The 24,353-nt window shown below is 43.2% G+C and overlaps 1 protein-coding gene across 1 annotated transcript in view; it reads left to right on the forward strand.

The window, feature by feature from the left end:
* The window catches only part of RMDN3 (regulator of microtubule dynamics 3), a 90,434-nt gene that overhangs the window by 44,517 nt on the left and 21,564 nt on the right, over positions 1–24,353 (forward strand). The gene's annotated exons all lie outside the window — the stretch shown is intronic.

The raw sequence follows: 24,353 nt of genomic DNA on the forward strand, positions 1-24,353 counted from the left end.
ATTGCTATTAGACTAAGAGATGCCCCAGGGCCCCAAACACCTTAATCTCTAGTTATCTGGCTTGCAGTCACTGCCATTTATCCCCTTTTCGTATTTCTCTCTGCTTCAAACACAATAGGGGAATGATAGCTGATTGAGTTGTGCGCCCCCTCCTACACTGCGCCCTGAGGCTGGAGCCTCTCTCGCCTCTGCCTTGGCCCAGCCCTGATGGGTGCCCTTTAATCCTGTACATTAGAATAACAGTTGCATCTGCCATGGCCTATATTAGTAGCAACAGATTAGTTTATAAAATGTGAGATAAATGCGGTAAGATCTTTAACTGAGAGAATGGATCCGCTACTTGCATACATGTTACATGAGCTATCCCAATAGATAAGCGTGTAGTGTGTGCCATCACTCTCTAGTTTGCCACTGATTAATCATATGATTTGCATCAATGTGAAGAATATCCTGTACTACAAGTAGTGTGTATTCAATATTTCCTAAACTGTTGTGTTTTTTAGTATGCAGTTTAAACATGACTTCCTATGTTTCATTTTTAGACAGCATTTTTTGATACGCTTATGCGAGTGGTTGTAAATGGATACAAATGCCTACATAATTAGAAACATAAGCTTTGTACAATGACAGGTAAACCTGCATGTGTTCAGCCAGTTAGTGGCAGGAGTCGGCATGTATGCCGCTTCTCAGATACATTGTACACATTTGGCTTGTGTTGGGTAAAGGCCCCAGTCTGCTTGCGGTAGTTGGTTGTTCACATCTGCTTTGCATTACCAGTCTCCTGTTTTGTGGCTCTATTACAAGAATGAAAACATTGCAGCTGTGAGTTATTCCTAGAATAACGGATCTGCCTGTGTGTGAGTAGCTGAAGCTTTATTTTTTATTTATTTTTGAAATTTTGGGTGCAAAATGCAGTTTTCGGTTGATGTAGTTTGGTTATGATTGCATTATATGGCCTGACTTAATTATGAAGTAATGTCTTCCCTGATATAAAAGTGAGGCATATCCGTAAAGCCCTAGTTCAGATTTTTGCATTTTTATGCATATTGGGTAAAATATATTATTTGCTATATACAAAGATTTTTGCAGTTTTGTTTGGCGGTGGTGGTGTGTGTGTGTGTGTGTGTGTGTGTGTGTGTGTGTGTGTGTGTGTGTGTGTGTGTGTGTGTGTGTGTGTGTGGGGGGGGGGGGGGGGGGGGGGGGGGGGCATGCCTGGTTTGCTGGGTCTGCAAAACTATCTTAGGCCCAGTGCACACCGAGCGGTTTTTGGAGCGATCCGCCGGCCGCATCCGCCTGTAAAAACGCTTGGCTATTGTATTGCAATGGGATAGTGCACACCGGCGGTTTGAGATTTCTGCCAAGCCCCAAACGCGCCTCCTGCTGCACGTTTGCGGTTTTCGGAAGCATTTCGTCCTCAATGTAAAGTATAGGAAAAACGCAAACCGCTCTGAAAGACGCTACTTCAGAGTGGTTTGCCAGGTGTTTTTGTTACAGAAGCTGTTCAGTAACAGCTTTTACTGTAACAATATGTGTAATCTGCTACCCAAAAATGCACCCAAACCGCTAGGTGTGTTTAGAAAACCTCTCTAAACATACCTAGAATCGCTCTGAAATCGGCTCCAAAAACCGCTAGCGTTTTGTGGATCTGCTAGCGGTTTTGGTGTGCACTGGGCCTAACTGTGTGAATGGCACATGCTGCATGATTAAACTGAATAGTAGTCTCTGAGCTGACCACTTCTCCTGTCCAATTATCGCTCACAGGAGGTTGTCAGGGTGGAGCAGGGAGGGGGTCCGACGTGCATGTAAAAAAGGCACCTGGAAATAAGGGGGTTGCTGCTAGTAAAATATGTAAAGGTTGTGTGAAAGGACCCTAAAAATTGTGAAATGTTATTTAATTGTTGAAAGCCTAAGTTATAAAGCAACAAAGTAAGTAATATTACTAATAAAAAACTAATGAAAAGTACAATGCCCCCATTCAAAGCATTGCCAAGTATTTAATGATTCCAACTTGCCTATTTTGAATTATAATATTCTACAGCTGTGTTCATTGTCACTGCTTAATGAGAAAAGTGTTCTTCTACACTTATGTTTATTAGTTACAGATTACATAACTATGCTGAATGTAAACTGTGAGATTTACTCTTTAGGAACATACAGACCTGCATCATATTAGCACTGATGCTGCCAACACAGGATCCCATCGTTCTTAACCACTTGAGTACCAGCAGTCTCTGGCCCCTTGAAAGGACCCTGAGCACTCTCTAAAAATGAAATAGTGACTTTTCAAAAAATGGTGGGAAGCGGCGCTGTTGGGGTTTCCTAAGCTGCAGGTTCCAAAAGGGGTTCCCCAAACCTTTAATCCTAAATAAAAACGAAATATAAACCAAGGAACATGCGCTGCTAAAATTCTAGCTTCTTTTAATCTAAATATCAAATCACAGTAAAATACTACTAAAAAACATGAAAAAAACACAGCTCCACAACATATGCTTCCACAATCATACCACCTGTGGTAGCCACATTCACTCAAATGACCAAGCACAACAGGCCTTATAAATTTATAGGAGGAGTAATAACTTCCCAGTTTAAAAAACAAAACCGGTTTTGATTCACAAGCAATAATGCAAATTCCGTAATTTCTTAGAAGGCAGCCGTTGATATTTGAGTCCTAAAACGTAGGATCTATTACAGTCCGTGGTGGGCGTGTTAGAAATTGCAAAGTCCCCACCGCTATGTTTAAAACAATAGGGCCTGTCCTTTTTGAAATGGTGACTTACCTGGGGCTTCCTCCAGCCCACTGTAGGCCGCAAGGTCCTCCTGGCTCCTCTCCCGCTCCCAGCTGGTAGCTCCATTTTTCAGACGACGCACCTAGGTTTAGAGTGCAAAAACCAGGGAAAAAATATACCAAACCTGGTGTGTCCATGTTCTAGGAGCCTCTTGTAGATGTTCGCTCCCAATTATGGTGTCCCCCTTGTACCTCATGTGTCCTTCTGTGTCCCCTTCTGTTCCCCCATGTGTCCCCCTGTGTCCTCCGCTCCCCCTTGTGTCCTAGTCCGCTCTCCCTGCATAACGTAAAGCAGCTGCAGCACAGCTCAGTGGGCTCACCTAATGCATTTGCTCCAGTGGTGATCAGAGACCTCTCTTCTCCCTCACAGCTTCTTCTGGTAATGCAGCGGGCGTTCGTAAGTCGGGGACGGTATGTCCCCTGTAAAAGGCACGGTGGAACATACTAGTGCTGTATAAATTCATAATAATAATAATGGTTGGTTTTTGTTTTTTTTTGTAGACCAATAATATTTTTACAAGTTTTTATCTTATTCTGAGGAACAGGTTTGCTGCATCAGGAGCAGTAACAATTGCTTTTGGCTCAGTCATGTATGAGACATAATTAATAGGTAGATGTGCTATATTAATACTGTGTACAGAATACAATCTATCCATGATCTGGTATGACCACACCCACTCATATGGGCCCCTACATTTATTCTGCACAGGTGCCCACTGTTGCCTTTGTCCTCCACGGCTAGTGCCTTTTGACGACTATTATATTATATTTGTGTTCCTGCAGTTGGAACCAAAGCACATGTTTAGGGAGCATTTGGCTGATTTTCACTTGACACTCTTTGATCCTCCCTTGCAACCGCACGTTTTCCCAACCTCAGACATTCATGTAATAATGTAAATCGAGGGCCATCATTTCCACTAGTGCGATCCTTTGTCCGATGATGCGCAAATGCCTTGTTGCATTTCAGTCCCATTCATTAATATTCAATGATAATTTGCAAGAAAAAATATATAGTTAGATCCATAAATATTTGGTCAGAGACAGAGATTGTGTTGAAAAAGAAATGTTTTAGTTGCCTCACATTTTTATGCAATCATTTTGTTCACCCCACTGATTTAAAACTGAAAATCTGCACTTCAACTGTCTCTGTCCAATTTATGGACCTAACTGTATAAATGCACAGAAAAAGTATGCGTTTTTCCTGTGCAATTTGTAATTTTCTCGTTGAAAGCCACTTTTAATCATATTGCAGCAGTTTTACTTTCTGCTCAGTGCAACTAATTACATATGCAGGTAAGGAGTAATTACAGTGGAGGAAATAATTATTTGACCCCCTCACTGATTTTGTAAGTTTGTCCAATGACAAAGAAATGAAAAGTCTCAGAACAGTATCATTTCAATGGTAGGTTTATTTTAACAGCGGCAGATAGCACATCAAAAGGAAAATCAAGAAAATAACCTTAAATAAAAGATAGCAACTGATTTGCATTTCATTGAGGGAAATAAGTTTTTGAACCCTCTAACAATAAAAGACTTAATACTTAGTGGAAAAACCCTTGTTTGCAAGCACAGAGGTCAAACGTTTCTTGTAATTGATGACCAAGTTTGCACACATTTTAGGAGGAATGTTGGTCTACTCCTCTCTGCAGATCATCTCTAAATCCCTAAGGTTTCGAGGCTGTCTCTGTGCAACTCTGAGCTTGAGCTCCCTCCATAGGTTTTCTATTGGATTAAGGTCCGGAGACTGACTAGGCCACTCCATGACCTTAATGTGCTTCTTCTTGAGCCACTCCTTTGTTGCCTTTGCTGTATGTTTTGGGTCATTGTCGTGCTGGAACACTCATCCACGACCCATTTTCAGTTTCCTGGCAGAGGGAAGGAGGTTGTCGTTCAGGATTTCATGATACATGGCTCCGTCCATTTTCCCGTTAATGCGATTAAGTTGTCCTGTGCCCTTAGCAGAAAAACACCCCCAAAGCAAAATGTTTCCACCCCCATGCTTGACGGTGGGGACGGTGTTTTGGGGGTCATAGGCAGCATTTTTCTTCCTCCAAACACAGCGAGTTGAGTTAATGCCAAAGAGCTCTATTTTGGTCTCATCAGACCACAGCACCTTCTCCCAGTCACTCACAGAATCATTCAGGTGTTCATTGGCAAACTTCAGACGGGCCTGCACATGTGCCTTCTTGAGCAGGGGGACCTTGCGAGCCCTGCAGGATTTTAATCCATTGCGGTGTAATGTGTTTCCAATGGTTTTCTTGGTGACTGTGGTCCCTGCTAATTTGAGGTCATTCACTAACTCCTCCCGTGTAGTTCTAGGATGCTTTTTCACCTTTCTTAGAACCATTGACACCCCACGAGGTGAGATCTTGCGTGGAGCCCCAGAGCGAGGTCGATTGATGGTCATTTTGTGCTCCTTCCATTTTCGAACAATCGCACCAACATGTGTCACCTTCTCTCCCAGCTTCTTGCTAATGGTTTTGTAGCCCATTCCAGCCTTGTGCAGGTCTACAATTTTGTCTCTGACATCCTTGGACAGCTCTTTGGTCTTTCCCATGTTGGAGAGTTTGGAGTCTGCTTGATTGATTGATTCTGTGGACAGGTGTCTTTTATACAGGTGACTAGTTAAGACAGGTGTCCTTAATGAGAGTGACTAATTGAGTAGAAGTGTCTAACCACTCTGTGGGAGCCAGAACTCTTAATGGTTGGTAGGTGTTCAAAAACTTATTTCCCTCAATGAAATGCAAATCAGTTGCTATCTTTTATTTAAGGTTATTTTTTCGATTTTCCTTTTGATGTGCTATCTGCCACTGTTAAAATAAACCTACCATTGAAATGATACTGTTCTGAGACTTTTTATTTCTTTGTCATTGGACAAACTTACAAAATCAGTGAGGGGTCAAATAATTATTTCCTCCACTGTACATGTCAATTTGCTTGCAGCTCAAAAGGTTAAAAATAAAAAAAACAGTTTAACTTACTGGGGGCATCTTGCAGCCGGCCACGTGCCTCCTCACCGCGCTCCTGCGGCCAGGAGTGTTCTGCACATGAATCACTACTGCGCAAAGCACTCCTGGCAACGAGAGCGTGATCACGGTGTGCAAGGCCGCAGAAGCGCTGACTGGAGGCGACCGGACAGCTTTTTGAGGGTCACTGCTGCTTGCCGGAGGGACGCCATGTGTGCACAGGATGATTCCAAGGGGGGTGCAAGAAGCCCCAGGTAAGTTAAAGAGGAACTCCAGTAAAAATTATGTAATAAAAAAGTGCTTTATTTTTACAATAATTATGTATAAATGATTTAGTCAGTGATTGCCTATTGTAAAATATTTCCTCTCCCTGATTTACATCCTGACATTTACCACATGGTGGCATTTTTACTGCTGGCAGGTGATGTCAGTAGAAGGAGCAACTGCTTGCATTTTTGGCAGTTGGACCCAGCTGTAAACAGCTGTTATTTCCCACAGGACCATGGTCCTGACATCCCACTGTGGGAGGGGTTTCACCACAATATCAGCCATACAGAGCCCCCTGATCCATTTGGGAAAAGGAAAAGATTTCTCATGGGAAAGGGGGTATTAGCTACTAATTGGGATGAAGTTCAATTCTTGGTCACGGTTTCTCTTTAAAGAGACTCCGTAACAAAAATTGCATCCTGTTTTTTATCATCCTACAAGTTCCAAAAGCTATTCTAATGTGTTCTGGCTTACTGCAGCACTTTGTACTATCACAGTCTCTGTTATAAATCAACTTATCTCTCTCTTGTCAGACTTGTCAGGCCTGTGTCTGGAAGGCTGCCAAGTTCTTCAGTGTTGTGGTTCTGCTATGAACTCTCCCTTCCAGGTCCCTCTATGCACACTGCCTGTGTGTTATTTAGATTAAAGCAGCTTCTCTCTTCTCTCTTATCTTTTACAAGCTGGATAAATCGTCCTCTGAGCTGGCTGGGCTTGCACATAGTGAGGAATTACAGACAAGGGCAAAGCTGTTTGCAGGAAGAAAAGAGCAGCCTGAAACTTCAGTGCATGAGAGATGCAGGGGGAAAGAAACACACAAATGATCTCTTGAGATTCAAAAGGAAGGCTGTATACAGCCTGCTTGTGTATGGATGTATTTTCTATGTGTGGACATACTGTACATCAACCTACTTCCTGTTTTGGTGGCCATTTTGTTTGTTTATAAACAAACTTTTTAAAACTGTTTTTAACCACTTTTAATGCGGCGGGGAGCGGCGAAATTGTGACAGAGGGTAATAGGAGATGTCCCCTAACGCACTGGTATGTTTACTTTTGTGTGATTTTAACAATACAGATTCTCTTTAAGTTATTTTCAGTTTAGATTTTGAGAATGTCATAGTTGGCTATAAATAGGTAATTTTTCATAAGCCCCAAAAAGTGTTTTGTTACAGTGATGTACTTTAGATATTAATATTTGATTACACCTATAGATGCACTTCAATTACCAGCATATCTTGGAGTATTGCTGTGATGGTTTGGAATGAGTGTTTTGTGCAGTGGTATATGCACTTTGATGTTACTAAATTATGTTTAGAACTCCAAAGCAAAAAATATTGGAAGATAATGTAATAAGTAGCCATCCAGCAGAGTGACCTTTGGCATTCTGGCTGTGATTGACACCCATTCCATCTGTGTTATTGGAAATGTTGGCTGTGCTGGAATGTGACTGTCAAGTGTTAGAACAGGCTTGTTAGAAATACAACCTGCAACCTCTATACGGCAGCTAGTTAAACAAAGGACTCCTGTGTCCAAGCTTGAGTGTCAGTCATCCATCCTTCGTCACCTTCAAACAGATGTGGAGCTGAATGATTTGGGGGATCCTACATAATTCAGGTAATTCCCCCTCCCCTAGAGTGTGGTTACAGCACACAGTTTATTGCCAGTCGCTCAGCAGTGTTTTATGGTCATAATCCCACAAGGTCTGCATCCTGTGTCCTGTTCCGCCTTCCAGTCTTTGTGGATGTTGTAGAAAACCTCATGACAAACTGCAGTATGCTTTTCTGGATAAGCACAACTTGAGAGCTATAGGCAAAAATACCTTAAAGCGGTTTAAAACCCTGACATAATATTCAACAAAAACATGTTTGCCATACGGTTATCATATTTGCATTTGTGCATAAGTATTATTATTAATTTTGAAATTATAGGTTCCTGAAAGTACAGGTTTTTGCTTTGTGAGCTGACTTCACATTAAATTAATAACTGATTTTATGCATTGCTGTATTGCAGGCAGACATGCTTTCAGTGTCTCTCTGCCTCCAGCAGCTTGTGCATAGTCACAGAATGTGTCACAATCCTTTACTTGATACATTTAAGAAAATACAAGATAACATTCTCTAAAGTTCGGATGCATCCACATTTCACTGCACTGAACTTTCAAGCTCTGTGTGTAACCCTTCAAATGCTGGTCTAGTAAAAAAAAAATGTTGGTTGCATATAATATGCTGTAAATAATGTTTTAGAGCAAACATGAAATGCTGGGTTATATTCCACGTTAAAGTAAACAGACAATGAGACCCCAAATAGTGAAGTATGTTCAGGCAGTGGGACAGCAGAAGCAAGGAGTGGACTCACAGTATGAGGTTGCTACAATGGGCAACCAACATTTCTTATTGGAGAATAACAGTCTTCACACGGATACAGAGCTCTGGTCGCTTTTTCAGCAAAAAGGACTGTATTCTACCAGCTAAAAACTGCTGGGAGATGCCCAGGAATAAAATACTTTAAAATCCTTAACATTTAAAAAGTTTATTTGCACAAGGGTAATGCGTTTCGTGAATACATATGTCTTACTTCGCCAGGCTAAAATTTCACTGCCAGCATATAAACTTCGCCTAGCTTTGAAGCTGTCAAGGTTAAGTGAATTTTACAAGCCAGCATGGACATATTGGCCTGATGAAGTGAGAACTTTGTACTCACAAAGTGACGAAACACTTTTTCCTTTTTTTCCCAATCTGTGTCATCGCTGAGGTAAGCCACTTCGTATTTAAATTTTAAGGACTTGATGTATTTTATTGGACTTTTGCATAGTCCCCAACCGTCCCGTTTTCGTCAGGAGTGACCCGATTTGGGAGGGCTCTCCCGCTATCCCGCTATGACCCCCCAGTGTCCCGGCTGGCTGGGGGGTCAGATGCAGGGGCGGACTACCTATTTGTGCAGGAAGGGAGGCAGCCAGTGAAAGGGAGCTGGTGGCAAAGTGGCGGAGAAGGGGGGGAAGTCTCCCCCCCCCCTTCCCTCACCTTGGGGCTCCCGTTCCTGGCTCTCCCTTCCGGATTAATGTGTTTCTCCGCAGGGGCTGACAGCGGATGGGGAGGACTTACCGGTTACCGCTGTTACGCAGCCGCCGGAGAGAGCTGTGATCTGTGTGCCGCAAGTCTGGTCTACTCAAGACCCGACTAGCGGTGCACAGATCACAGCTCCCTCTGCCGGCTGGAAGGACAGCGGTAACCGGTAAGTCCTCCCCGCCCACTCTCAGCAGCTGCGGAGAAACACATTAATCCGGAAGGGAGAGCCAGGAAAGGGAGCCCCAAGGTGAGAGAAGGGGGGGGGGGGAGACTTCCCCCCCCCCCCTTCTCCGCCACTTTGCCACTAGCTCCCTTTCACTGGCTGCCTCCCTTTCTGGGGGCACCTATACACCTGGCTATACTGGGGACACGTATACACCTGGCTACATATACTGGGGGCACCTATACACATGGCTACATATACTGTGCACATATACACCTGGCTACATAAACTGGGCATATATACACCTGGCTACATATACTGGGCACATATACCCCTGGCTACATATACTGGGCATATATACACCTGGCTACATATACTGGGGACACCTACTGTATACCCCTGGCTACATATACTGGGGACACCTATACCCCTGGCTACATATACTGGGGACACCTATACCCCTGGCTACATATACTGGGGACACCTATACCCCTGGCTACATGTACTGGGGACACCTATACCCCTGTCTACATATACTGGGGACACCTATACAGCTGGCTACATATACTGGGGACATATACCTCTGGCTACATATACTGGGCATATATACAGCTGGCTACATATACTGGGCATATATACACCTGGCTACATATACTGGGCATATATACACCTGGCTACATATACTGGGCATATATACACCTGGCTACATATACTGGGGACACCTACTGTATACCCCTGGCTACATATACTGGGGACACCTATACCCCTGGCTACATATACTCGGGACACCTATACCCCTGGCTACATATACTGGGGACACCTATACCCCTGGCTACATATACTGGGGACACCTATACCCCTGTCTACATATACTGGGGACACCTATACCCCTGGCTACATATACTGGAGACACCTATACCCCTGGCTACATATACTGGGGACACCTATACCCCTGGCTACATATACTGGGGACACCTATACAGCTGGCTACATATACTGGGGACACCTATACACATGGCTATACTGGGGGCACCTATACACCTGGCTACATATACTAGGGACATATACCTCTGGCTACATATACTGGGCATATATACAGCTGGCTACATATACTGGGCATATATACACCTGGCTACATATACTGGGGACACCTATACACCTGGCTACATATACTGGGGACACCTATACACCTGGCTACATATACTGGGGACACCTATACACCTGGCTACATATACTGGGGACACCTATACACCTGGCTACATATACTGGGGACACCTATACAGCTGGCTACATATACTGGGGAGACCTATACAGCTGGCTACCTATTCTGGGGAGACCTATACACCTAACTACATATACTGGGGACACCTATACACCTGGCTGCATATACTGGGGAGATACTTTAAATTGATATATTACTAATTTTAAAATGTTAATATGAAGGAAAATGAACCAGGATAGAAAGGACCAGTGTGGTTTGAATTATAAAACCACATATTTTTCTTAGGAAATCTTTATGGTATGCGTGACTAGGGTTGTGACGGGGCGTGATCAGGGGTGTAGCAGGGGGGTGGCTTAAGTGTCCCTCTTTCTCATCTCAAAATGTTGGGAGGTATGCTTTCTGGATGACCTGACACCACCTGATTTCACCCATTTATTTGGTTTTGTAAACCGGCTGTGCTGTAGACATGGAGTGAGGATTGTGAAAATAAGCATTTACCATCCTGATGTATCCATTAAAATGTGCTGTGACAAATGATGGTTATGTGACTGTTTGCTGCCTGTAATGTTTATTCATAATTCTGTATTGTATGATGTACTCATTATACTATACTGCAGCTTGCTGTTTGTTCATCATTCTGTTCTGTAATTTGCTGCTCTTGCTGCACTGTAATTCCTTTACATTTCAGCACTATTATATTATAGTGTGACATATGTACACTATACATATGAAGAAGCAGGAATTGCCAGTGCTTTGATAGATTGTACAGATAACTGGTTACATTCAAAATTAATTTCTTATGTTATTGTCACTATTTTTTTTTTTTTTTTGTAATTGGGTGCATTTGCTAAAATAGATGGTATACAGTTGTATCATACTCTGTCCTGTGCCTTGAGAAAGGGGCGTGGCCCTGAAACGATCGTTGATAAAATGGTCAATTGTCATATTGAGTGATGGTACAATAAATGCACGAGTGAGCTCATAGTCAGTCCTCAGATAATGTGACTATAAAACAGATCCTGTATACACAATTCCTTAAAGGTCCACACACCTGAAATTGGGAACAGTGCATTTATTGTTCAATTTGTAAATGGATAGCACTTTTTGTCCAGCCCTGATGGTCATCTGGATTTTTTAATTAGTTTTGGTGGAGGCTAGCATCCACTGAGCCCCTAGCTTTGGAGAGTTTTATTGTGTGAGTGATGTACGGCTGGGAGATGGTTTCATGTCAGTTCTGGACAGGAGCCTCTCAGGGGAGCTGTTCAGGTTATGAGGAGAATGAATGTTCAGTCAGGTTGCTGTTTGATTTACTTCCTATCCGTGTCATGGCTGCTAGCGGTTTGTTTGTGGAAGGCCTATGACACCAGTTCTGCTAACATTTCAAGTAGAGTTCACTGAAGAGAATGAATGACTTCAAAGGGAACTGTATAGCATAGGCATGCAGTTATATCGTACAATCATGTGGTTTTATGGGTTACAGATGTGTTACAGCACTACACTCTCAACAGTAGTATGGTATCATTTGTACACAAATACACGAGATGTGCATTTCTTTGTTCTGACTCACAAACTCTGTAATGCATTTTTCCGCATGCCTGAGTCTGCGTTTTTTTTGTGTGCAATTTTTGGGTTTTGTGCTTTGATTTTTTTTTCCGCTCATTTTGCGTTTTCGAGCACGTCTTTTTATGCAAATGCGATTTTTCCATGCATACCAACAAAGTTAAGTTACATGAGAATCTATCTAATTAGCTTCACGTAACATATGCGATTCTTCTACTTTTCCATTGACTTACATACAAATTACACATGGAAACAAGCAACACTGCTGCGCAATATAAAAAACTAGTTTTAAACCTAGGACAAAACCTAGTTTAATTCTTGTTGGTGCTAAAAACTTCCCCAGCTCCCCTCCCTGAGGCCTACTAGAGTGTTGTCAGCTGCGCTTAAGGTTTGCCAGTAATCCCAAAAAGCATTACGCTGATGCAAGTCAATAAAGGTAAACTTGCAGAACAGTGTATGCAGAATTTTTGCAGCTAATCAGCCTAGACTAAGCATCACTGTGAGGACAGGCCTACGTTTAATATATAGCAATATATAGATCTAGGAAGTAAGTGTATGCAAACTTCTGTTTTGCATAGCATTTTAGTAAGAGGGGGTTTTGGTCGTTTTTAGCCCCTTACACACTCCTAGGAGTTCTGGTTCTCCATGAGCTTGCTGGGAAATCTGTAACTCTGGGTGATTCAAGTCTTACTCTATTGAGCTACACTAATCCATGCCATGCACTGATGAGGCCTAACCAGCCTGAAACAGTCTGTATACATGTCGGATTAGTTTGGCTCAGTAATATTAGTAAGCTGATGCATCATTGCATTCCAGCGGTTCTGTAGGTGTGTTTAGCTTTCAGGGACAACAAAGGGATGACTTGCGTATTCAGCAGTGATGCATTGTGGGACACCTCGTATGCTCACTCCAACCTGAATATAATACCTTATGTTTTGAGAAGGCAAACTTCTATTTTGCGAAATCAGGAAAATGACTGTAAAGTGGTTATCCTGAATAATTTACTGCAGGAATTCATGGATTCTCTCAAAGATGGGCAGACAGGACAGCAATAAAAACCCAAAAGAGCAAATAAGCCCTTATCACACCATCAAACATATCCTAGAATAAGGACTGCCAGTAATCTGCCCTAGGATGTAGACTTTAGCAAACAACTTGCATATATTCCATGATTTTTATCTGTAAGAAGTAACCGTCGTATTGATTGGGTTGTTTTTATGAGCCCTTCTGTTTATTAATGTGGTTTCACACACTGTTTTCTATCCACAGAACACATCTGCTGTGTATTTCCCATTGCACGGCTGACTTTGCCTTATCTGACAGGCACAGTAAAGCAAGTCTTCACGAGAAATATGAAAATGTGTATAATTGTTTCATGAAATGAGAAACTTTCATCACTTGTGAAATGGGCTACATGTGGGGATAGAGCAGCGTGCAGATAGTCATGGCAGTGGGTTATATATCCAGAAGATGTGTTACAGCAAGTGCTGAAAGGAAAGTGATTGGATAGATTGGCTGTATCTTCTTTGCCTGAGTGTGAGATACTGTACAGGCAGTGATTTCATTCTATGCTGTACTATAGCATAAGTTCCACTAATTGGTAATTGATCTGGCTCAGGGTGTGGTTGTAATTTTTATCTTGAGATTTGTGTTCATTGCCTGACTTGCCAACCCTATCACTATTTGCCTTTCTCATTGCATCTTCTGAATAGCAAGTATGTTCATTAGTTTGGGCATAGTAGTAGGTGTTTCCTCATTGCTTTTTTTTTTTGAGTACCTGTCTAACTATTGACTGCAAAGTGCATACACTGTATGTCATGTGAAATGATTGAAAATATGATTTTACTTGCAATACAGCTTAAAGCGGATCCGAGATGAAAAACTAACTATAACAAGTAACTTGTCTATATATCTTATCTAAAGTTTAGATCGTTTACACAGCAAATCTAGCTGCAAACAGCTTTAATAGAATATGATTGATTATTCCTGTGATTCAATGTCAGCAGCCATGTTGTTTGTAAACATTAACCAGAGGCAGGCTTATCTCTATCTTGAGCAAAAAAACCTAATCCCCCTCCTCCTCCCTCCTCCTCTCTGCCTCTGAAATCTCTGGCTAGCAATACCTCCCCCTCCTCCTGCCCAGACTGAGCTCCCATGAGCCCTTGCTACTGTCTGAAAGTGCATTGGCTCTCTGAAAACCTGTGGGCGTGGCTTCTTTAGTTTATAGGGAATTATAGTATTAAAACAAAAACAAAAAAGTATTTGGCTTGAGGAATGCCCTATAAACAATAGGAAAGGAACACAATTATGCAATGAGTAAAAGTTAATCTCGGATCCACTTTAAGAGTGCTGGCCCTTTAAATTAGCCCAGCAAATTAGTATCTGCCCTAATGGACACAACACAGGATAAGAGAGCAGGGATAAACTGAGCAGGTCAGATGGCTGGGGGAAGACATAGTGGGCATAGATAGGGCAGGTTAGTGGAGTACGCAGTGGTATTCAAAAGAAGTGAGGTAAGCAAATAGTCTGGGCAAGTAGGATGGGGAGGAGGGCTGGAAGGGTGTTAGGAGGAGAACACAATAGGCCTGATGCAATTAACATTTTCTCCCAAGTTTTCTCCTCAATCAATTTTCGCATCTCATCAATAAAATGCTTTGTAAGCCACCAGCAAGCAAAAAAAAAATAATTTTGACATTATTTTTTTTACCTACTTTTTGGTACTTTTTTTTTAAATTCCAAAGTGCTGAAAAGTTATTAAAACAAAAGATGAAAAAAAAAAAATCTCCTAGGAGAAAACTGAGGAGATAGTGAATTGCATCAGGCCCAATGTCTGTAGGTTGGATAGCTGAAAGGATGGTGAGAGCGGGAAGGGCTGGGAATGACTGAACTGTAGATACAACCTAATGCTGGGAACACACCATACAATTTGAACCACTTAAGGACCAGGCCATTTTTACCTGATCTGTGCTGCGTGGGCTCTCCAGCCCACAGCACAGATCAGGATAGAGCCAGGGCGACCAGACTTCCTCCCCCCCTTTTTTCCCCACTAGGGGGATGTCCTGCTGGGGGGGGGTCTGATCGCCACCGGCTATTTTCGCCTTGCGGGGGGTGTCAGGAACCGGCTCGCGGCACGCCTGCGTATACGGTTCCCAACTGCGGGTTTGACCAGATCAAACGGGAGCAGCCTTATTTAAGCTACAAACAAGGCTGGGACCCCTCAAACACTTCCCACTGCCACCACTAGCCGTTGCTAGACACGTCCACTCAGCTGTCGAGTGCTCAACACGCAATCTGCGTTTTCGTATTTGGGTCAGCTTTGCGCTTAGGCCGAATACGAGAACGCCACGCACACATACACAGTTGCACTCTTACACTGTATTGAAGCAAAACCACTAACAGTCGTTCCGAACGATACTGTTAGACTTCCCACTCGGCTGTCGAGCGCAGAAGTGCCCCATACACACAATGCAATTACAATCTCATACGGTAGTGTCGCTCAATCATACAATCAGGCATGAACTTATACACGGTTACACTTCAGTCTCTTCTTGGCTATGAGTGTTAGTTTAGTACAGCAGAAGTCAAGCTTATTAAATAACAATTTAATATTCCAGGAAAAAAATGGAACAATGCAGAAAATAATATATACAGAAGATGTACAAAAAACAAAGTAAAAAGTTACAAGATTAAGAATTTACAAAGATACACACAATGCTATTTGCTTACCGAAATAAACGGGGACAAATAAACGTTATCAGCGTTGTTTGAACATCATTGGCGGGAGAACACCGTTTCGACCAGTAGTCGGGCAGCCCTTAGCGTCCTTGCTATCGCCAGAGAGCTACCATTTTTTTAGGCATCTGGCCCTGCTTCTTATACTGGGAATCAGAATCAGAATCAGTTTTATTTTGCCAGGTACGGCAGAGCCATACTCGGAATTGTTTGTGGTACACATGGCATAGACAGAGTATAGACATACAACACATACAGTTGAATACAGTAGTCAGATAGTCTGATAGAGATGCTGGTAAAGTCCCCCCCTTCCGGATGGGAACCCAGACCGACCGCGACGGGGGCCAGCTGACCGACCTGGCAGTTAGAACTGCAGGCCGGACCGGGAAAGGTCAGAGTTCAGTGCCCGAACAGCTTGGGGGAAGATGGTGTTCTTCCGCCTGGTGGTTTTGGATGGTATAGCCCTGTATCGGCGGCCCAACGGGAGGAGCTTGAAGTAGTGGCTGCCAGGGTGAGAGGGGTCACGGGAGATCATGTGGCCCTCTTCCTCAACCTAGAGGAGTGGAGGAGATCAAGAGGTGGAAGGGGAGACCCGATGATTCTCTCTGCATCAGCTATGACTCTCTGCAGTTTGTGTTTATCACTGGCCGCTGCGCCCGCGTACCAGACAATGACTGAGGAGCAGAGGATGGATTCTATGGTGGCAGTATAGAAGCTGGTCAGTAGTTCCCTGGGCATGCCTGGAGGCTGCAACTTCATTGGGAAGGGGAGGAACTAGTTTTTAATTAACTTTCCAGACAATTCCCCTCTCCCCATCTCTAATTTCCACAGGTAAAAGTGTATTTTAGCACATACATGAAGACTTACCTAGTCCAAGTTACAGTTGACAAACACATTGTTGACAGTATTTCCTAGCCGATCAAAGGTAAGGATATGGCTGCTCTTGGCCTGATTAGCGATCTCCTAATTAGAGGCTAGGTAGACAGTCCCTAATTGCAGAGATTTCCCATCTCCCAATAGATATCATTTACAAACAAGATGGCAGATACCTCTAACATCATGACAATATCATAAATAGTCACCATGTCCTGTGTATTACTGTACATATGGTCATCACCTCACGGGGGGCTCCTCAAAGCCCCCCTCCGCAGCGATTGTCAGCCTCCCTGTCCTTCCCTTCCTCCCCTTTTTCCCCTAGGCGGCGCAGGACGGAGATCCGTCCTGCACCGCCTCTAATAGGCTTCAGCCTATCAGACTGCGGCGATCCCCCGGCCAATCAGAGGCCGGGGATCGCCGATCTCCTTTACGACACTGCTGCGCAGCAGTGCCGTATGATGTAAACAGCGGGGATTTCTTCCCCGCATGTTTACATTTCGCCTGCGAGCCACGATCGGAGGCTCGCAGGCAGTTCACGGAGACACCCTCCATGAACTGACATGGAACGGCCGCTCGTTCGTTTCCATGTAAAAACCACTTAACACCTAGGTCCGCCGATCGGCTGACCGTGGTCGTTAAGTGGTTAAGGTCGATTTTAATTTTGATCGAGAACACTTGCCATGCTTGCACATCTTCCAGAGCTGCTTCCACAACTGAGACAAAATGGCGATAGACCTGGCTGCACTGTTACTTCTGCTTGTGGTTAAGCATTCATTCACCAACTGCAGATCAGCCAAGATTTCAGCTTAGGACAGAGGAAGTACATTACTCATGCCCATCTCCATTTCTCATGCCCATCTCCAACCACACCAGTGCATGGTGTGCAATAGTGTTCTTCCTTAAAGAGTAACTGTTAGCCCCCAAATTGAAATTTAAAACACTATTGCAATGTTTTATTTATTATATAAGTGAGCCAAAAAGCCAATGTACAAGTTAAAAATCAATCTAATTTTGTTACTATCTAACCTTTTCCCCCAGCTCCGGACGCAAGCCGCATATCAGATACTGTAGCATGCAGAGCATGCCTATGTCTGGCCGACCCCCCTCTCCCCCCCAGGACCAGGTGCCAATATATTCTCCCCACCGCAGCTGACCGCTCTGACACGGAGAGAGAGCGGCAGCACTTCCAGAGCAGCACCGCAGAGCAGCCGCCGCCGAGTCACATGTGAGAGAATCACATGTGAGAGAGATGCACGGCGCTGGCTGCTCTGCGGTGCTGCTCTGGAAGTGCTGCCGCTCTCTCCGTGTCAGAGCGGTCAGCTGCGGTGGGGAGAATATATTGGCACCTGGTCCTGGGGGGGAGAGGGGGGTCGGCCAGACATAGGCATGCTCTGCATGCTACAGTATCTGATATGCGGCTTGCGTCCGGAGCTGGGGGAAAAGGTTAGATAGTAACAAAATTAGATTGATTTTTAACTTGTACATTGGCTTTTTGGCTCACTTATATAATAAATAAAACATTGCAATAGTGTTTTAAATTTCAATTTGGGGGCTAACAGTTACTCTTTAAGGGATTAAATGTGTAATTACGGTAATTACACCTTTGCTGAAGTGAAGACTGAGAAGGCTTTGTTCCCAATTGCGAAAGTCCATTCGACTCCAAGCGGAGCAGACAAGTTCAGTGTCTGCCCCACTCCATTTTCTTATCCCCACCATAGGTCTCTATGGGAAACGCATCCGCTATACAAAAAAAATGCAGCAGATCAGGATTTTGCATTCCATTTGCGCAGTTTTGCTGTGGAATCATTACGTTTTCCTTGCATGTGGGAGACGGCCCCTAATGGATTACAATATGTATGTATGGATGGATGGGTAACATGATTTCAACTTTATGGATTGAAGTTCTAAGAGAATTATCCCTATAGAGTTGTAGCGTAATATGTTGGCGCTTTATAAATACAATAAATGAATAAACATAGTGATTTTTAATGGTGGAAGTAAGGGTAATGAATGATTGGTGTGAGAGCTTTAAAGGATACCCCAACTGAAATGTGAGATAATGAGATAGACATGTGTATGTACAGTGCCTAGTACACAAATAACTATGCTGTGTTCCGTTTTTTCTTTCTCTGCCTGAAAGGGTTAAATATCAGGTATGTAAGTAGCTGACTCAGTCCTGACTCAGACAGGAAGTGACTACAGTGTGACCCTCACTGATAAGAAATTCCCCTTTTTTATCTCTTTCTTGCTCTCAGAAGCCATTTTCTGCTAGAAAAGTGTTTTATAGTTGTAATTTCTTATCAGTGAGGGTCACACTGTAGTCACTTCCTGTCTGAGTCAGGACTTAGTCAGCCACTTGCATACCTTATATTTAACTCTTTCAGGCAGAGAAAGAAAAAAAGGAACACAGCATAGTTATTTGTGTACTAGGCACTGTAGATACACATGTCTATCTCATTATGTCACATTTCAGTTGGGGTATCCTTTAAGTCAGTCAGCAGCCTCAATTTGTTTTGCTCAGCTCACTGATTAACATTGGTGTGGAACACCTGTAGTGTAGAGCTGTATGTCCATAGTGTCCATATAGTGTAGTGCTGTGTGTAATCAGAGACTACACGGCTCCTCATTGTACAGACATCAAGTGACACAGGCTCTCTCCCCTGCCCACATTGACAGAGGCCTTTATGTAATTACCGTAACTTTTTTCCTGAGTTTTCTCCCAGGAGGTATTTTCTCATGTTCTCTAAAAATAATATGCAGCACTTGGCAATTGAAAAGTACTAAAAAAAATTCATAGGAACGTTACATCCAACTTCTTTTGAGTATTTTTAGTTCTTGACGCTTTAAAGTTATTTTATTTATAAGGTGTGAGAATATCTCCTGAGAGAAAAATGAGGAGAAAAGGAGGCACCATATAAAACAATATGGAATGGAGGGTGGTTAAATATAGACTAGAAGAGGCTATACTTGATACCCTACAGTAGCCACGCGGGCAGCCCTGTACTTTAGTGAGTGGCAGGACTGTGGCGCATGAGAGGCAGTAGTAATAGGAGTTGAGCTAATGTATCCCTTCAGTGACTCTGAACCCCTTGCCTGAGGACTCTGCTTCTTCTAACCTTCCCTCAGCCTGGCCCAGGGTTTAGGTCTCCTTTTTACAATTTTGTAAATCTTCAATTTACATGAACACACAAGGTTTATATCTAGATATATTTGTTATTAACTCAGCAGAGTTTCATTTTATTTGTTTAGCAAAGTTTGTGATGATTACCATATGCTGAATTTATGCATCTATTTAACAATTTAATATATTTTACTGAAATTATCACTTTGGAGCACTATGGAATATATAAAGTAATTAATATGGTTTCAGTTTATTGGTTCTCTACTCATAATGGTTTTGAGCTGTTAAGTAAACTAGGAGGTCTTTAGAATGCAATTTAATACCTGTGACAAAAACACGAGACCATAGCAACAGAACGCTTGCTATGCACCTTCAAGAGCCAGAACTATAAATACTGGCATACCGTACTTCTGTGGTGTGCAGAAGCCTATGAGGTCACAAAGAGTCAGGTTTGACTGTCTAATCGGGCCCTATGCCCCAATCTCCACCGACATCTTCACCCTATCTGGTGTGACCCCTTTCAGCCTTGGGAAACCTGCATCTACCCAGCACATAGTTACACCCAGGCCTTAATGCGCAAGGTATAGAGCCTCAAGGGCAGCAGACAAAGGTACCACCGATCCAAACCATGCTTTCACACAGGTAGACAGAATAGTTGACAGTCCAGGATCATACGCAGAGAGATCAGGGGGTAATCGAAGGAGTAGTTAAAGTTCAAATAAAAGGTCAGTTCAGGCAGCAATCCAATGGGGAGATCAATATCCAGGCAAAGAGTCACAACAGTAGATCAAGGAACATAATAGCACACCCTAACACTATCATGGGCAGTTTGCAAATGACAGAAGCAAGGTTTAAATACCAGCCTTCATCAATCACAGGAAGCCACACAAGCCATCCACCAATTTAGAAGTCTCTGCAATTCTTCTTGACATGCCCCAGATGGATGACATCATACGGCTATTGTTGGCGTCTAAGAGCATAGGACGGGCATGTGGCCATATGGACCTGTCCTCTTGAGTCACCAGGGTGTGTGTGCACCACCGCAGGAACGCTAGGACTGCAGTTAGACCGGCCAGTAGTTGCTATGCCAGTGCAGTGTCTGAATGTACTGTGCTAGAGCTGCCTTACTGAGTAACATGCATGCTCAGTGGAAACGTTAGAATAATCACCCCAAAAATATCTCCGCTGCCATGCCTCCTACACTTCCCAAAATTTGCCAAATTGCAGCCCCCAAGCCCTGCTGGTTCCTGAGATAGAGTATACAAGTCTATCTTGTAAACCGGCGCGACTGGGGGCACCGAGGTAATTCAGGGGACTCCTCCATACCCTCAAAATTTGGGGAGTGTAGGAAGCGTGGCTGTGGAGACATTGCCCGCAGCATAATGAAACAGGAAATCATACTACACATGGGGGGCATAGTAAATTTTAGGGCAGCACATTCAGACACAGCATCGGAAACTATGCTGCTCAGTTCGCCTCCAGGAAGTGTCAGGATTGCCACAGGGGCGAGAGTCAGCTGAGTTCATGACAACAATGAGATTGAATATAATTTCTGCTTGGCTGCAGTGGGTTAATATGCCTCTGCATGTTACTTTATGTTGTAGTAAATAAAACCTCAGTTAGATTTATTTCAGGGCTTCTGCATTTCTAACAAGGCCGGATGCCACTTTCGTCTTTGCGTTTGTGGGGGTGGAATATTCTATTGCTAGTTAGCAGGCCTTTATGTCTAGTTTTGTATCCTCATGTCCTGTGGAGAGAGGAAATAAATATTCCATGTTATCTGTTTCTGCGTTTCTCCTCTCCCCACATAGAGAAGCGACATCTATTTTCTCAGCTGCCTGGAAAGGCCGTGGGAATATATGTATTATCTTTCCTTGTGGGCCCTGTGCACCCTTCCAAACTCAGCAGAAAAGCCACATTCAGAGCAGAGCGGAGGAGCAGCCATCACCGCACAGCAGGTTTCCAAGGCAAGACAAATAGAGTATATAGGGCCGGTAAAGAAGAATGCATCTATTCTCCTAAATGGGTGGTTGCATTAAGCTTCCCTTTCTGCAGCCTCCTTCTTATTCCCATTCTGTGTGTTTGGCAATCCCTAGTGAACTGTATAGAGTACACACATCTGCGGATCTTGGCACATTCACATGGACCTCTCTATGGGGAACCAATGCAGTGTCAATTACATTGACTGTATTATGTAAATATAGCTCAACTCTATTCATATGTAAGATTTTGGAGACTATGTAGATACAGTTATACAAAACAAACAAGTCTTAGGTATACCTTTCAATGTCTGTAGACATTTACTATACTGTATTATGCATAGTAATCAAGATGGAAGCCCCTCAGTGAAAATATGAAGAGGAAAGTGCTTTGTGACACATATGGGCAGCACGGTGCCATAGTGGTCAGCACTCTCGCCTTGCGAATTCCAGCCAGGGCACTATCTGCACAAAGTTTGTATATTCTCCCTGTGTCTGCGTGGGTTTCCTTCAGGCAATCCAATTTCTTCCCGCATCACAAAAACGTACAGATAATTTAATTGGCTTCACCCTAAATTGGCCCTAAACTACGATACATACAGTATATAGACATGTGACAATTGGTAGGGATTAGATTGTGAGCCCCTCTAAGGGACTGTTAAGTGACAAGACAATATACTCTGTACAGCACTGCGGAAGATGTCAGTGCTGTATAAATACTATATTATAATAATAATAAAACATTCATATAGCTTTAAAATTCCTAAGCTTTGGCAGGGATGAGATGCAGGGGCGTAACAATAGACCCTGCAAGGGATGCAACCGCAGGGGGGCCCAGAAGCCACAGGGGGTTCGTCCTGAGAGACTGACAGCTAAGGGCAAGGAGAGAAAAAACTTTCTGCTCACTGCACAATTCTTCTAATGACTGCATCTGCTCAGCCACTGATAATCACACAAAGTTTTGCAAATATTTGTAGATAGTCCCTATTCAGTGTGCAGCAGGCTCTTCTGTACAACGTCCAGCCCTCAACCTCTCTATCCCTCCCCAAGTGCTCTGTCCTGGCAGGAGGGGGCCCCATCCAAAGTTTTTCAGGGGGCCCAGTGTTTTCTATTTACGCACCTGATGAGATGTCTTTTATGTTACATACTTTCAATCAACAAGATTGTTATATGCAGATTACAGGAGTCGAGGAGTTTGAGTCAGTGGGATCATACATTTAGGATTCGGGGTTGGATTCAGATGATTTTTGTACTGACTCCACAGCCATGCTTGTAACATGAATATGCAAGCTCAGCCTGAGACTGTACCCTGACCATTAATGCAATTGTAATGCTTTATTGCCTTTGCCTTCTTGAAGAGATCCGATGACCACTTGGCTGACCATTGTTTTGAAATAAAAAATGTTTTTTACCAGCAGTCTTTGCACTGTATACTAGAAGTACTCGACTGCTGTTAGCGTATCCTCCTTTAAAGAGGAACTCCAGTGAAAATAATGTAATAAAAAAGTGATACATTTTTCAATAATTGGGTATAAACGATTCAGTGTTGGCTCATTGTAAAATCTTTCCTCTCCCTAATTTACATCCAGACATTTATCACATGGTGATGCCACTGGAAGGAGATGCTGCTTGCTTTTTTGGTAGTTGGAAACAGCTGTTCTTTCCCACAATGCACAGACAAAAAGTAGGGATAATAAAAATTGCACCCTGCAGAAAGAAAACAGAGACAACAGGAGCCCAAATGGTGCAGTATGTCACAGTACCGGAAGTATGTAACATATGCGGATGAATTATACTCACAAAGGTGGGTTGCAGAAGGGCAACCGACCAGTAGAAGCAGGTGAAGATGTATAACCCCGACTCCACTCAGGTGACCAGACGGAGCTGGTGATGGTCGCACTCTTGATAAAAAGCAAACCTCAAATGACCTAAATTGGTCAAAGAGGGTTGATTCCCCTCCAAAAGGAGAGTGAAGGCACAGGATAAAGGGCACAGAGGCGCCCAGAGCAGATAAAATGGGTTAAAAACATGTAAAATGAAAAAAGTGAGGTGGCTTACCTCAATGAAGACAAATTCACAGATTAATAGAATTGTATTGCACTGGCAACGCATTTCGTGGGTGCATACCCACTTCCTCAGGCTAAATAGCAGTGCCTAATAGTGCTTGAAGCCACAAATAGGCGCCTCTCTTTCCCACAATACAACAAGGCTCCTACAGTGTGATGTCAGGACCTCAGTGCTGTGAGGCTCTGACATCACGTGGGAGGGGTTTCACCACAAAATCAGCCATACAGAGCCCCCGATGATCCTTTTGAGAAAAGGAATAGATTTCTCATAGGAAAGGGGGTATTAGCTACTGAATGTGATGAAGTTCAATTCTTGGTTACGGTTTGTCTAACGTAAAACTACTTAGGCCCATTTTCCACTTGATCAGTTGCTCTCAGTTATAACTGAAAGAAAACTGATTTTCAAAGTAATGCCCATCTTTTCCTATGGCACAGTTCCCACTATACGCGTTTTAACTAAATGCTTTTTCACAATGCACTGCTATGGAAAAAAACGCATACTAAAGCACACTAACGCATACCAACGCATTAAGTGTAAAAGGGCCCTAATTACT

This window comes from Hyperolius riggenbachi, chromosome 9, assembly GCF_040937935.1.
Source record: "Hyperolius riggenbachi isolate aHypRig1 chromosome 9, aHypRig1.pri, whole genome shotgun sequence".
In the NCBI taxonomy this organism is placed as follows: domain Eukaryota; kingdom Metazoa; phylum Chordata; class Amphibia; order Anura; family Hyperoliidae; genus Hyperolius; species Hyperolius riggenbachi.